Consider the following 14,415-nt stretch of genomic DNA (forward strand, 5'->3'; position numbering starts at 1 on the left):
AGAAATGGAAGAGTATGGATCCATCAGTTGTCTGGGACCATTTTATGAAGGTGGAGGGTTGTCTTGTAGATGAGTGTAATTATTGTGGCTAAATGTACACTTGACACTTGAAGAGGATCGAATTTTCAACCATACAAAACTATTTGCCTTTATGTCCTATAAATCCTCATAAATGTGGGTATTTTGATAGGTATCAAAAAACATTAGCGGGTGAGGGGGTTGAAGATAGTGATGGTAATACAATGAGGAATTTTTAACTCACAAGTATAGTGAAGAGGTTTTGACGTTGTTGATTGGAAAGATGGTAATTACATATGAGTTGCCATTTAGAATTGTTGAAGGAGTCACGGAAGTCACATGTCTTGGCTCTGAAAGATCTTGAATCAATCTCTAATAGAAATTAGTAGAATATGTGGGATGTTGTAAAAGAAGTCGTTGGCAACTAATGAAAGAAGCAAATCCCCTTTTACCAATTGCAAAATAAAATATAATTAAGGATCTAAGGTTTTGATAGTGAAGAATTCCTATATGAACATTACAATACAAAATGCATGCCCATAAAAGCCTTTATTTGCTATAAAACCACATCAATTAGTGGCAAAAGAAGAAGAAAATGAATTGCCAAACTAAGCTTTTATTCATAGGTGACCGGTGCAAAACTGCAAGTGCACAGTATCGTAGTTTTATAGTAAAGTAATAAGTAGAGTATCGTCCTCAGGGATTGGTACCTTACTCTTGCCAAATACCAAAATTTTACTAATCTCAATTTTATCTAGAGGAATCGCTAAGGTTTTTGTAGTTGCAAATAAACTTAGATCAACTCAAAGAGAAATAAGCAAAGAAAATAAAACTGACTTTCAAAGATCAAATTCAATGGGGAAGAAACCTTCTAGGAAATCGATTTCACCATAATTCTTCACTATGCTTTTCTCATCCAGCTAATTTAACTTAAACCTCTTTTGTCTATTAGCAAATCTCTAATTCATCCAAAAGCCTCTTTCGATAGTCAATTGGAAGTGATTCTAGTTTATCAATTCACACAAGAGTATGCAAATTAAATAATCAAGAACGCAATAAGACCAATGATTTAATTACTACACAGGTTCATACAAGTCTTTCGATCTCTATACTTACCTATGCTGAAATATCCAAGATCTACCCTATGATTCCCTCTTTCGATAGCAAATCACAAGATTAATAATCATCTAATCAATGGCCAGTTAATTAGAAGCATTAAACTCAGAATAAATCAGATAAACAAATAGAGAATTGCATTAAATTAGCATGGACAAACAAGCATAGTTCGGAATTAGGTTACATCGTTTTCCTAGAAAGAAGAAAATTTAGCTCATACTAGAATTGGAATTCAACATAAACGAATTCACCATAATTATTCTGAGAAGATGGGAAGAAGAAAATAAACACTGAAAAATCCTCCTTGCAGCCTCAACTGGTCGTCAAAAGCTCAAGAGAACGATTCAACGCCTTTCTCCCGTCCGTGCTCGTGTAAGAATCCAACGTACGTGCAATAAATTGGAATTCCGTCTCCAAAACAAATGATTTGAATCCCTCTAGCTATGTTTTTCTCTCCCAAAGAGTGTTCTCCAGTCAAAAACCGCGGCTCTAGAGTGAAGAATGGCCTTTTATATGGTCCCACGGCGGAAAACCTAAAATCTGTCAAAATACGATGTTCGCTCGAGCGGGGTATCGAGCGCGCATCGAGCGTTCGACTCTACCTGATTTCGCTCGAGCGTCCTATCGAGCGCACATCGAGCGTTCGACTCTGCCTGATTTCGCTCGAGCGGCCAATGTCTCCGCTCGAGCGATCTTCGTTTTTCAGCAACCTGCTCGAGCTCCCTGTCGAGCGGCAGTCGAGCGTTTGAATCTGCCTGAATTCGCTCGAGCGGCCAAAAGCCTCCGCTCGAGCGAACTTGTAAAATCTGCAATATGAAATTTTGCAAGCCATCAAATACCCCCAAACTTACAACTTTGTTTGTCCTCAAACAAAAAGAAAAACAAATGATAGTTTAGGCAATATCAACTCGACCCCAAAGAGAAGTATCATCATTCACCAAACTTTTATGAATTTAGATTTCATCTCTAGTATCTTACTCTTTTAACATCAAAGATAGCAAGAAAATCAATCAAAAATTTTGCAATTTGTCAAGCAAGAGTTAGGCGTTTATTTCAACCTAAAGCTAAGACCTTGAGTGGGTGTGTGATATAGTCAATTTAACCTCAAACCACCTGCAAACTCAGATAAAAGTAGAACAACCAAAATCAGAAGAATTCTCTTAAAACTTAACCCCATAAGTCCAATTTTCAGAAATCCTCTCCACTAATGTAGTCAACACCAAAATCAAAGATCAAAAGGTCTTTATTAAGGTTGTAATGATAGGCCACAGGGTGAGGGTTAAGAAAGAACTGGATATGGGAAATTAAATCAAACTGGGAAAATACTTAGTGAAAAGAACATTAAAAGAGAAACTCACATGATTCAAATCATAGCTCTTTCTTGGCAATATGCTCATACTTGTGGCATTAAAATTGCTGTAATCACTGATGTAATACCAACACTTCCCTTAACAAAATTTGAGGTAATTCACATTCCGCTTGGTGACTTCTTTTTCTTTTCTTTTCTTTTTCTTTTTTTTTTTTTTTTTTTTTTTTTTTTTTTTTTAAACACTTCCTTTCTTCTTCTTCTTTTTCTTTGATCAAATAGAGCAAACATAATACGTTTCATCATGAAACCAATTTTCTCTTTTAAAAGTAACTCTCCACCAAAGTATTTTCTCAAACTATCAACGGTAGATTCATTGTTTTTCAGGCTTAGAGCGGGCATGGTTTATGTAGTTTAAAGAATCAATAAAGGCTCATGAAGGCTCAAGGGGTTTGACTATGGAAACACACCATGTAATGATGGCATGACATTTAGGACGGCTGGGAAAGCTTTTTGGTTATGCCAAAGAAATGCCTAGATCATTTCTCTAATATTTGGTCTCAACTAGGATTTCGCCTCAAGGACCCATCAACGGATTCTAGAGCAAAGCAAAATCGAACCTTCCTCTTTCAATTAATTCAACTTCTTCTCTTCATAAGCAAAATGGAATAAGAGAAAAATGACTATGTGCTCAATTGTGTTCAAGGTCAAAGATTTAAACCAAAGTACCCACAAAACTTCACTTGACATAAAAGAAATTTTTGAAAATTTTTCTCAAAACCATCTTCAATCACAAATTTCAGAGTCTAGAGAATTCAATCTTACTCCAATGCATGCTTGGTAAAAGAATCAAACAACCCATCAACAACCCAAAACTTAGAAAACAAGAGGATCAAATAATTATAGGAGTTTACACCCCCAAACTTAAACTAAACAATGTCCTCATTGTGATGCAAAAGTAAAAAGGATTGAAGAAGTAAAGGAACTTCCCTGGTTTCATGGTGAACCTTCCGAGGTTTAAAAATTGTCCAGCTCTTTATTCTTGCTAAATACCTGCATCAAAAATTAATTTATTAAAACTTAAATAAATAAAGATAATAAAATAAATGAAAGAAATAAAGATAGATCTATGGGTTGCCTCCCATAAGCGCTTGTTTTAAAGTCTACAGCCAGACTTTTCAATCTTCCTCAATCGGGATCTCTAAGAGGAATAAGAGTACAGTTCCTCTCCACTTCATTGCTAAGTGATGTATCTTGCTGCAAGGCTCGTTCTAGGTGATTGGCTGGTGCATCTTCTTTAAAGGCCTTTTCTTCACATTGCTTAATGACATCAACCCGGAAGCAAGTGCTTGGCTCTTCTGGAATTCTCATGGCTTGGTAAATTTTGAACAAAACCTCTTCCTTGTTCACTCTCAATGTTAACTCACCCTTTTGAACATCAATCAAAGCTCTTCCCGTAGCCAAGAATGGTCGCCCAAGAATTAGTGGGACTTCTTCATCTTCTTCCATGTCTAACACCACAAAATCAGCAGGGAAGATAAATTTATCCACTTTTACCAATACGTCTTCTATGATTCCACGTGGATACTTGATGGACCGATCCGCTAGTTGCAAAGAAATTGTTGTAGGTTTCATCTCTTCAAGTCCTAATTTCCTGCAAACAGAAAGTGGCATAAGATTAATGCTAGCACCAAGATCACATAAAACTTTATCAAAAAATGAATCTCCAATAGTGCAAGGCAAAGTGAAACTCCCCGGATCTTTCAATTTTTGAGGCAATTTCTTTTGAAGAATAGCACTGCATTCTTCAGAAAGCTTCACTGTTTCAAACTCTTCCAATCTTCTCTTCTTGGAAATGATGTCCTTCAAGAATTTGACATAATTTGGCATTTGTTCCAAGGCATCTGCAAAAGGAATATTAATGTGAATTTTCTTAAAGATATCCAAAAACTTAGAAAATTGCTTATCTAGTTTTTGCTTTTGAAAGCGCTGAGGGTAAGGAAGTGGAGGAGCAAGAATAGGAGGATTGTCAGGAAATGAAATTGTAGGAGCAAAGTCGGTCTCCTCTAGTGTATCATTGACAATCTCCTCTTCTTCTACTTTATTTTTGCTTTGGCCATTGTTCGCAGCGGTAGGAGTAGACTTGCTCTCCTTCAATGGTGACCTCTCTATTTCTTTTCCACTCCTAAGTGTGATGGCCTTGCATTGTTCCTTTGGATTCACTTCAGTGTTGCTGGGAAAAGCTCCTCTTTGTTGGGCATTGATGGTAGTGGCTAGTTGCCCAATTTGTACTTCAATATTCTTTATAGCAGCTCCCATATTGCTACAATGAGTCTCAATGTTGTCCAACCGTGAATCAGTCTTTTTAAACCTTGCATTGGTCTCCTGAACAAAGGAAACCATGGCATCCTCAAGTGACATCTTCCTCTCGCTTGGTTGGCTATCAAATCCTGGAGGATGTTGAGGTTGCAACACATTCTTGGTATTTCCATATGACAAATTCTCATGATTTCTAAGCCCTGGATGATAGTAATTTGTCATAGGATTACCACGATAGTTGTAGTTCCGATTGTTGACATATTGAACTTGTTCTTGACTCGCCTCATTGCTTGGAACTATCATACTTGTAGATGCTACATATTCTGTACTTTGTGGTATCCTTTGTGTTGTCAAGGCTGAAATCTGATGAGATAGAGTAGCTACTTGAGCGGAAAGAGCTGCTATCGGCTCCAAGTCATGAATTCCAGCAACCTTCTTAGCCAAAGTCCTCTCAGTTGGCCACTGATAGTTGTTTGAGGCCATTTCCTCCAAAAGTGCAGTAGCACCTTCAGCTGTCTTCGACATCAAAGTTCCACCAGAAGCAGCATCAACTATAGTTCGAGTTTGCCCATTTAACCCATTATAGAACATCTGAACTTGCAACCAATCTGGCAATCCATGTTGTGGGCAACGTCGAATCAAGTCCTTATACCTTTCCCATGCTTCATAGAGTGACTCAAAATCATTTTGCTTGAATTGGCCAATCTCACTCCTGAGTTGGGCTGTTTTGGCAGGAGGAAAGAATTTAGCAAGAAACCTCTCAGCCATGTCCTGCCAACTAACGATGCTTCCCGGTTGTAGAGATTGTAGCCAACCTCTAGCCTTGTCCCTCAAAGAGAAGGGAAACAATCTCAGTCTAATGGTGTCTTCAGTAACACCATTAATCTTCACAGTATCACAAATCTCCAAGAACATAGCCAGGTGAATATTGGGATCATCAAGTGGTGATCCACTGAATTGAGCCTGCTGCACCATGCTAATCAAAGCTGGTTTGAGCTCAAAGTTGTTGGCATTGATTGGCTGGCGCATTATGCTCGAGTAATTTCCATTCACAACTGGTCGTACATAGTCCTTCAAGGTGCGTGGTAGTACCTCACGATCTTCTTCTGCCATGACTAGTATCTTATTTCTTCTTAGTGATCTAAGAGTTCTTTCAATCTCCGGATCAACAGGAATAATATCACGAGATCTAGCACGGCGCATCCAACGTCAAAAACACACCTGTAGAACAAATTAAAACAAAATTCTAAATTAAAACCAAGATTACTTTGTATCGATATTGACGAAAAGAATAAGAATAAACCAATCCCCGGCAACGGCGCCAAAAACTTGACCGGTGCAAAACTGCAAGTGCACAGTATCGTAGTTTTATAGTAAAGTAATAAGTAGAGTATCGTCCTCAGGGATTGGTACCTTACTCTTGCCAAATACCAAAATTTTACTAATCTCAATTTTATCTAGAGGAATCGCTAAGGTTTTTGTAGTTGCAAATAAACTTAGATCAACTCAAAGAGAAATAAGCAAAGAAAATAAAACTGACTTTCAAAGATCAAATTCAATGGGGAAGAAACCTTCTAGGAAATCGATTTCACCATAATTCTTCACTATGCTTTTCTCATCCAGCTAATTTAACTTAAACCTCTTTTGTCTATTAGCAAATCTCTAATTCATCCAAAAGCCTCTTTCGATAGTCAATTGGAAGTGATTCTAGTTTATCAATTCACACAAGAGTATGCAAATTAAATAATCAAGAACGCAATAAGACCAATGATTTAATTACTACACAGGTTCATACAAGTCTTTCGATCTCTATACTTACCTATGCTGAAATATCCAAGATCTACCCTATGATTCCCTCTTTCGATAGCAAATCACAAGATTAATAATCATCTAATCAATGGCCAGTTAATTAGAAGCATTAAACTCAGAATAAATCAGATAAACAAATAGAGAATTGCATTAAATTAGCATGGACAAACAAGCATAGTTCGGAATTAGGTTACATCATTTTCCTAGAAAGAAGAAAATTTAGCTCATACTAGAATTGGAATTCAACATAAACGAATTCACCATAATTATTCTGAGAAGATGGGAAGAAGAAAATAAACACTGAAAAATCCTCCTTGCAGCCTCAACTGGTCGTCAAAAGCTCAAGAGAACGATTCAACGCCTTTCTCCCGTCCGTGCTCGTGTAAGAATCCAACGTACGTGCAATAAATTGGAATTCCGTCTCCAAAACAAATGATTTGAATCCCTCTAGCTTTGTTTTTCTCTCCCAAAGAGTGTTCTCCAGTCAAAAACCGCGGCTCTAGAGTGAAGAATGGCCTTTTATATGGTCCCACGGCGGAAAACCTAAAATCTGTCAAAATACGATGTTCGCTCGAGCGGGGTATCGAGCGCGCATCGAGCGTTCGACTCTGCCTGATTTCGCTCGAGCGTCCTATCGAGCGCACATCGAGCGTTCGACTCTGCCTGATTTCGCTCGAGCGGCCAATGTCTCCGCTCGAGCGATCTTCGTTTTTCAGCAACCTGCTCGAGCTCCCTGTCGAGCGGCAGTCGAGCGTTTGAATCTGCCTGAATTCGCTCGAGCGGCCAAAAGCCTCCGCTCGAGCGAACTTGTAAAATCTGCAATATGAAATTTTGCAAGCCATCAATAGGCCAATAATGGCATAAATTTGGATACAGGTGAGTGTAAATATAAGCATCTTTCCATCACAACTATAGAGTATGGGAACTGAAAATCATCACAACCTCATTGGTTATTGTGCACATAAAGGCTTCATACAAGGTAAATATTTCTTACATTGTATTATTATGTGTAGAGCTCAGATTTGGACAACCTTGGAGTTGGAATTGCAATTGTTGGATTCTTCTTCTTGGTAATCAGACCGAAAGTGTCTAAAACATCAATCTCTGAACCCTGTGGCAATTAAAACATCAATCTCTGAACCCTGTGGTAGTTTCCATTTGAAGGAGTGCAAAATTGAAGCCAAGTTGTATTTAAGTGTCTTGTCCCCTAGGGTAATACCCGCACATATTCTTCTCCCTGGCCCAAATGGAAAATACTTAAAATTGTTGCCTGAATAATCTACTCTTCCATAACCATCATTTAGAAACCTCTTGGGTTTAAATTCTAATGGATTGTCCCAATACTTTGGATTCCTTTGAATAGCCCAAACATTCACAAAAATCCTTGAACCTTTGGGTACATGGTACCCTCCGATGATGCTAGATTCACTTGGAGTACGAGGTATTAGGAAAGGAAAAGGTGGGTGCAAACAAAGTGTCTCTTTAATTACAGCATCTAAATAATGTAATTTGGGCAAATGGGATTCTTCGACTAAGTTATCCATCCCAACTATTTCTATTAATTCTTCATGTACTTTTCTCATTGTCTCTAAATGTTTCATCAACCTTGCCATTACCCATTCTGAGTACAGTGATCAGCTAAATTGAAAATTGAAAATTGAAAAATAAAAATAAAAATAAGATTTGATTGATGTCAAGGAATTAGCTAAAGATATAAATGGCCAACTCAACCCCTTCAGTTTGACTCTAAAGTAATGACACACAAAAGTAGAAAAGTGGACACATACATACCAAAAGCACAGCCTTGAGTTGGGTCATGCTAATTGAATTTGCACCGTTGTCCTTCTCCAATATTTCCAAGAGAACTTGCAAAAAATCTTTTTGTCCTGTCCTTGGCTTCCCCTCTTCTTTGGCCTTGGCCAAACTTTTGATCTGTTTGTCAATGACATAATCAAGTACTCGTTCCATGCTTTGGGAAATCCCCTTCGCTTCCCTTACGATCCCTTATAAATCAAAACTTGCTAATGCGGGAAAAGGTCCGAAACATTTGGTTTTCCGAGTAGCAACATTAAATCCAAAAACATATGCCTAAACTCAGCTCCAAACTTAGCCCCTTCCTCTCCTTGTAGTGTTCTGCCCCACAACAACTTCATGATGACATTCATCACCGTCACAAATGCCAGTTCTCCTAAATCTACTAGGGTACCTATTTTTTCATATACATTTATAATGGTGTTCCTTACCTCTTCTCTTCGTAAAGCGAAGGTAGAATCAAGATTCGCTGGACTTAGCATATCTCGCAACATCCTCCAATTAGGACCATTCAGGGAAAGCACAATATCGGCTCCCCTGGATGTGACAACAAGTGCAACTCTGTTAGAATCATGCTTGGAAAATATTGCATCTTGGTCACGAACAACTTCTTTCACTAGTGAGGGTGAGCTAATCACAATGCACAATTTATTTCCAAGCCAAATCTTGTAGATGGGGCCATAGATCCCACCCAGTTGCTCAATTTTTTTATGAAGTTCTGTACCTATAAATGGAAGGTACCCAACTATTGGCAAGCCACGGGGACCTAGCAACAAAGGTACTGCAGCCTTTCTTTGTTTCTTGAAGACCCATAGCAACCATAACACCGCAAATATACCAATCGAAACATAAATGTCAGTTATCCTAATCAAAAAACACATGCCAAATTGTATTTGAATTACAACCACACAAAATTGAACTGGAAAACAGGACATAGATGAGCCAAAATAAAACATGATAAATTTTTTCAGTTTTTCTTTTATGTTTTGTCATTGTTCTCCCCCTTTGATGCTGCTGCTCCCCCTCAAATTTTTCTCCATGTCAACAATTAGCCATGGAGATCTAAAGTTCATCATCAGAATCAGCTACACTTGGCATGATGTGTTGCACATCCAAAGAAAGTTGAACCAATTGATCATTTGCTTGAACACAATCAGAGCGTACAACAGCCAATTGTTGCTCCAACTTGGACTGACATGCCTCCCATTTAACTGTAAAACCATCAATCTTCTAGGATAACAAAGAGATTTGCTCAAGAACTTGAGAGATAGGGATGGAAGGTTCAGGTGGAGAAGATGCTAACTCAGTAGTTAGAGAGCGCTTCTTAGTGATGACGGCCTCATATTTGACCACAAGTTAAGGCTGAAATAGGCCCTGGCAGCTTCATGGTAGGTTCATTGGCCCTAAGTGGAACTTTAGCAAGCACGGCCAACTTAGTAATTAGACTTCCAAAATGGAGATTTAACTCTTTTTCCACATATGAGCGATGAATAATGTCAATAACATGGAAAATCAATAGAGACGCTAGTAGCAAGAGCATATATAAAATAAGATCTCTCTAAGGAAATTTTTGTGTGACAACTAATAGGCCATAGATTGGTCAGCACTATTTTGGCCAAAAGCTGAAACTAAGGAAGCATATGATGAAGAGGCAGTCTATGCATTTTCGCAATCCATTTGGGGCCATTGGGACCAACAAAGAAATTACGCATCGCAGTCTTTATTGGAGCTCCCATGCCCCTATATGGGTAAAGGGGATTCCACCTCGGGAAGGGTAAACAAGCCTTGGAGAATAGCAAGAGATACCTCAATTTGAATCCCTCAAACGATAGAGATGATGCTATGATCATCTAAATTGAAGTGGGCAATGTTCGAGTAAAATTCTCGGACAACCTCGACACAAGGTCTGGGGGAGGCATGAGTAAGCTTCTCCCATCCTCTTTCGATGAATATACGACGAATAAGTTGGAAGTCATCCGTAGGGAAATCATTTGTACTTACCTCCCTTTCACCTAACACGGGTCTCTTGGAGAAGGTATTCCTATATGCATTGTCGGCTTCAATAGAAGTGAAGTGATCAAGAGTGGCACCTATGGGAGCAGTCACAGATGGAGATGGAGATGGAGATGGAAGAGGAGCTGAAGTTTCTCCTAAGCCCATAAGCCCATGTGCTTTATAGCCTTGTCCTCAATACATGTGCAGAGTAGATGTAGCAACAAAAAACAACCTATTTATGGGTAACTCAGCTCAACAAAACAGCCTAATACTTCTTAAAATCAAAACCCTCCACACATACTTCATCTATCCACATGCCAAAACAGAAAACTGGAAAAATAAACCAAAAAAACAGTGGATTCAAGGATACTTACCTTGATGATGGAAAGTGAAGAGAGGAAAATAAAAGGGGCACCGTGTATTGAGGCTTGCATGAAGGAGTCAAGAGGCGGTGAAAATGGGTATAGAGAAGGCTAGTATCGAGGCTGGAAGCAAATGAAAGAGGCAGGAGATGGGTTTTAAGTCTTTAAGGCTTGACCCTCCCGTGCACGTGCTAGACCAAAAAGTCCAACTGGGACTTATACACTTTGTTTCAAAAAAAAGAAAAAAAAACACCCAATACACCATCTTGACCCAAAATAGAAACACTATAATTTTATTTTTTGGATTTATTTAATAAATTAAAAAAATTCTGCATACATCCAGGAAGAAGGAAAAACAAAATTTATTTTATTTTTATAAATACAAATGTTAAAGAAATAAAAACCAATTAACATGCCAATAATCACCTCAATTCAATCATGGCGGAAATTACAAAAAACAACTACTAATCCTTAGCACACTCATGTTGCAACAATCACTTTGGATGTTCTCTCCTCATAGAATCATCAATGTCAAAGTTCAAGTGAGTATATGAGTCAGTATACTTATACCATAACACTTTATGAACTCATTTCTTCAATATATTTTTGAGACCTTTATTCATGAATGATTACTTCTTATAGATGCTCACAAGAGTTTGTTGCGTCACCTTAAAAGTCAAACTTTATGCTAGGGCCTAGATACATGAGCATCTCCTCCAAACACTAGTTTGTATACCCCATTTTTGTATTCATGTTTGTTACTCATCTTTTTCCATAATGATTAGAGCAACAATTTTTTCTGTAAGAACTTTAAAGTGGTAGATCTGTATAGCGTGTTTGTCTTTTTCCACAATAAATTAATACTGACTTTTCTATATGGATCAACTCTTTGTGTTGGGCAAGAGAATAGCTCTTTATTGATGAACTAGGTTCAACTAGTATTAGTCAATTCAAGACATGAACACCCTCTTTTATGAGCATCCCTAAAAAAATGTGAATTTTAATTATAGTATGTTTACATATAGGTTCCTCACAGTGCGTTGTAAATGAATTTTGTCAAGATGACATATAGGGTTAGTATGCTTAAAGTGTACTGCACAAAGAAGAGCAGTGCATAAGATCAAAAAAATTTTAAAGTAATGCCACACATGCTCAAACCTTGATTTATCAAACATGTACCTTAATCAAAATAAACCAACCAACACAGTTTTTTAAATAAATATTTACTAATTAAAAAAAACTTAAGAATTTTTATTAGTATATTTGGTTTTTTTTTATAAATATATAAAAAAAAAACTTAGAAAAACCAAAACAATTTTTATCCTTTTTAATGAAATATTTATATATATATATATATATATATATTTTAGAAACTGAAACATAAAAGCATCAAACTAAATAAAAATAGAAAAACATAAACATCCTAAACTAGTATGATAGAAAGCCTCTCACTTGGGATCACATACACCAATGGCTTTCCTTAAAAACTCAAACCTAAGACCATCCAAAGTTTTAGTAAACAAGCTAGTTAGCCAATTGATGTTCAGTAGACACATGTTCCAAGGATACTATTTTAGACTCAACCAAGTCTCTTATAAAATGATTTCTAATGTCAATGTGTTTGGTTCGAGAGTGCTGAACAGGATTTTTGGAAATACTTATAGCACTTGAATTATCACAATATATCATCAAGCATTTTCTTCATCCATAAAAGTTTTGTATAACAACTCCCTGCAGTTATGTATTCAGTTTCAGCAGTAGACAAAGAGATTGAGTTTTGCTTTTTACTCATCCAAGCTACAAGATTTCCACCTACATAAAAACACCCACTCGTAATACTCTTCCTATCATCAGCATTCCCAGCCCAATCAGCATCCATATAGCCAACAAGTGTAAGGTTAGTGTATTTGGAGTACCATATCCCATAATCAACAATTGCATTAAGATATTTTACGATTCTTTTTACTGCAGTAAGATGGGATTCTTTAGGATTAGCTTGAAATCTAGCACACACACCAACACTGAAAGCTATGTCAAGTCTACTTGCTGTAATATATAATAGACTTCCTATCATGCTTCTATAAAGAGTGAGATCAATATTTTTACCTATAGAGTCATTGTTGATTTTCACTGAAGTGCTCATGGAAGTGGAGCATTGCTTTTTCCTTCCATTCCAAACTTTTTTATAAGATCTCTTGCATACTTAGACTGTGAAATAAAAATTCATTTTTTACATTGTTTTACTTGAATATCCAAGAAAAAATTTAACCCACCAATCATACTCATCTCAAATTCAGATTTCATTTCATTTGCAAAGTCATATGCAAGAGATTCGAGTGTTGCTCCAAAAACAATATCATCAACATAGATTTGAACAATTAAGAGTTGTTTACCTGATCTCCTTATGAACAAAGTCCTATAAGCTTGTCCTCTAACAAAGTCATGATCAAGTAAGTAAGCTATTAACCTTTCATACCAAGCTCGAGGTGCTTGTTTCAGTCCATATAGCGCCTTCTTCAACCTGTATGCATATTCAGGATAGAGATGATTAACAAATCCTTTAGGTTGTTCAACATATACCTTTTCTTGTAACACTCCATTTAAGAAGGCACTCTTGACATCCATTTGATATAATTTGAAGCCTAGATGACAAGCAAGTGCAAGTAGAATACGGACAGATTCCAGTCGGGCCATAGGAGCAAATGTTTCATCAAAATCAATCCCTTCTACTTGTGTGTAACCTTGTGCAACCAGCCTTACTTTATTTCTCACAATAGTGCCATGCTCATCAAACTTATTCTTAAAGATCCACTTAGTCCCAATGATGTTATAATTTTCTAGTCTAGGAACTAACTCCCATACATCATTTCTAGTGAGTTGATGGAGTTCTTCATGCATGGTGTTGATCCAACTTTTATCATTTAATGCTTCCTCGACTTTCTTGGGTTCAACCTGTGATAAATAACACACAAAAGAAACCTGATTTAGTACCTTTCTTCTAAGCCTCATACCTTCCTCTAGCTCACCGAAAGTATTTTCTATCGGATGATTTTGAGTAACTCTTGAAGAAGGTTCTTTGTCTTGTGGATTTTGTGGTGTCTCCGCTATGTGATCCTCCTCATCTTGCACTTGTGGATCTTCCCCAATGGTCTGGTAGTGTCAGCTGAAAAATCATCCACAACTACGTTAATTGATTCCATAACAGATTTTGTACGTAAGTTTTAAACTCTATAAGCCTTACTATTGGAGGAATAACCAAGAGACAATCCCTCATAACTTTTGCTTTCAAATATATCAGTGTTTTCTCGATCTCTCAGGATATAACACTTGCTACCAAAAATTCTGAAATACTTTACCGTAGGCCTTTTATTTTTTCACAAACCGTAAGGTGTTTGATTGGTGCCGGCTCTTAGAACCATTCGATTCAAGATATGATTTGCTGTATTTATAGCTTCTTCCCAAAAATATAAAGCCATCTTCTTGTTGCTCAACATTGTTCATGTCATTTCTTGAATTGCTCTATTTTTCCTTTCCACCACTCCTTTTTGTTGTGGAATAATAGGTGCCGAAAATTCTTGATATATTCCCTGTTCATCACAAAAAGAAGTAAAATTAGTATTCTCAAATTTTTGACCATGATCACTACGTATTCTAGAGATAGAGGCTTCCTTCTCTGTT

At 37.1% G+C, this 14,415-nt stretch overlaps 1 non-coding gene and 1 pseudogene across 1 annotated transcript; one reads left to right on the plus strand and one right to left on the minus strand.

Annotated features, from left to right (window-relative positions):
• Positions 1-5,372: 5,372 nt before the first annotated feature.
• LOC122274909 lies at positions 5,373-5,479 on the plus strand. Its single transcript, XR_006228445.1, has one exon. It is a non-coding gene; the product is annotated as a small nucleolar RNA R71 (small nucleolar RNA).
• A 2,092-nt stretch (positions 5,480-7,571) lies between these two features.
• LOC122274462 lies at positions 7,572-9,261 on the minus strand (annotated as a pseudogene).
• Between the last annotated feature and the right edge of the window lie 5,154 nt (positions 9,262-14,415).

Source organism: Carya illinoinensis, chromosome 8 (genome assembly GCF_018687715.1).
Source record: "Carya illinoinensis cultivar Pawnee chromosome 8, C.illinoinensisPawnee_v1, whole genome shotgun sequence".
In the NCBI taxonomy this organism is placed as follows: Eukaryota; Viridiplantae; Streptophyta; class Magnoliopsida; order Fagales; family Juglandaceae; genus Carya; species Carya illinoinensis.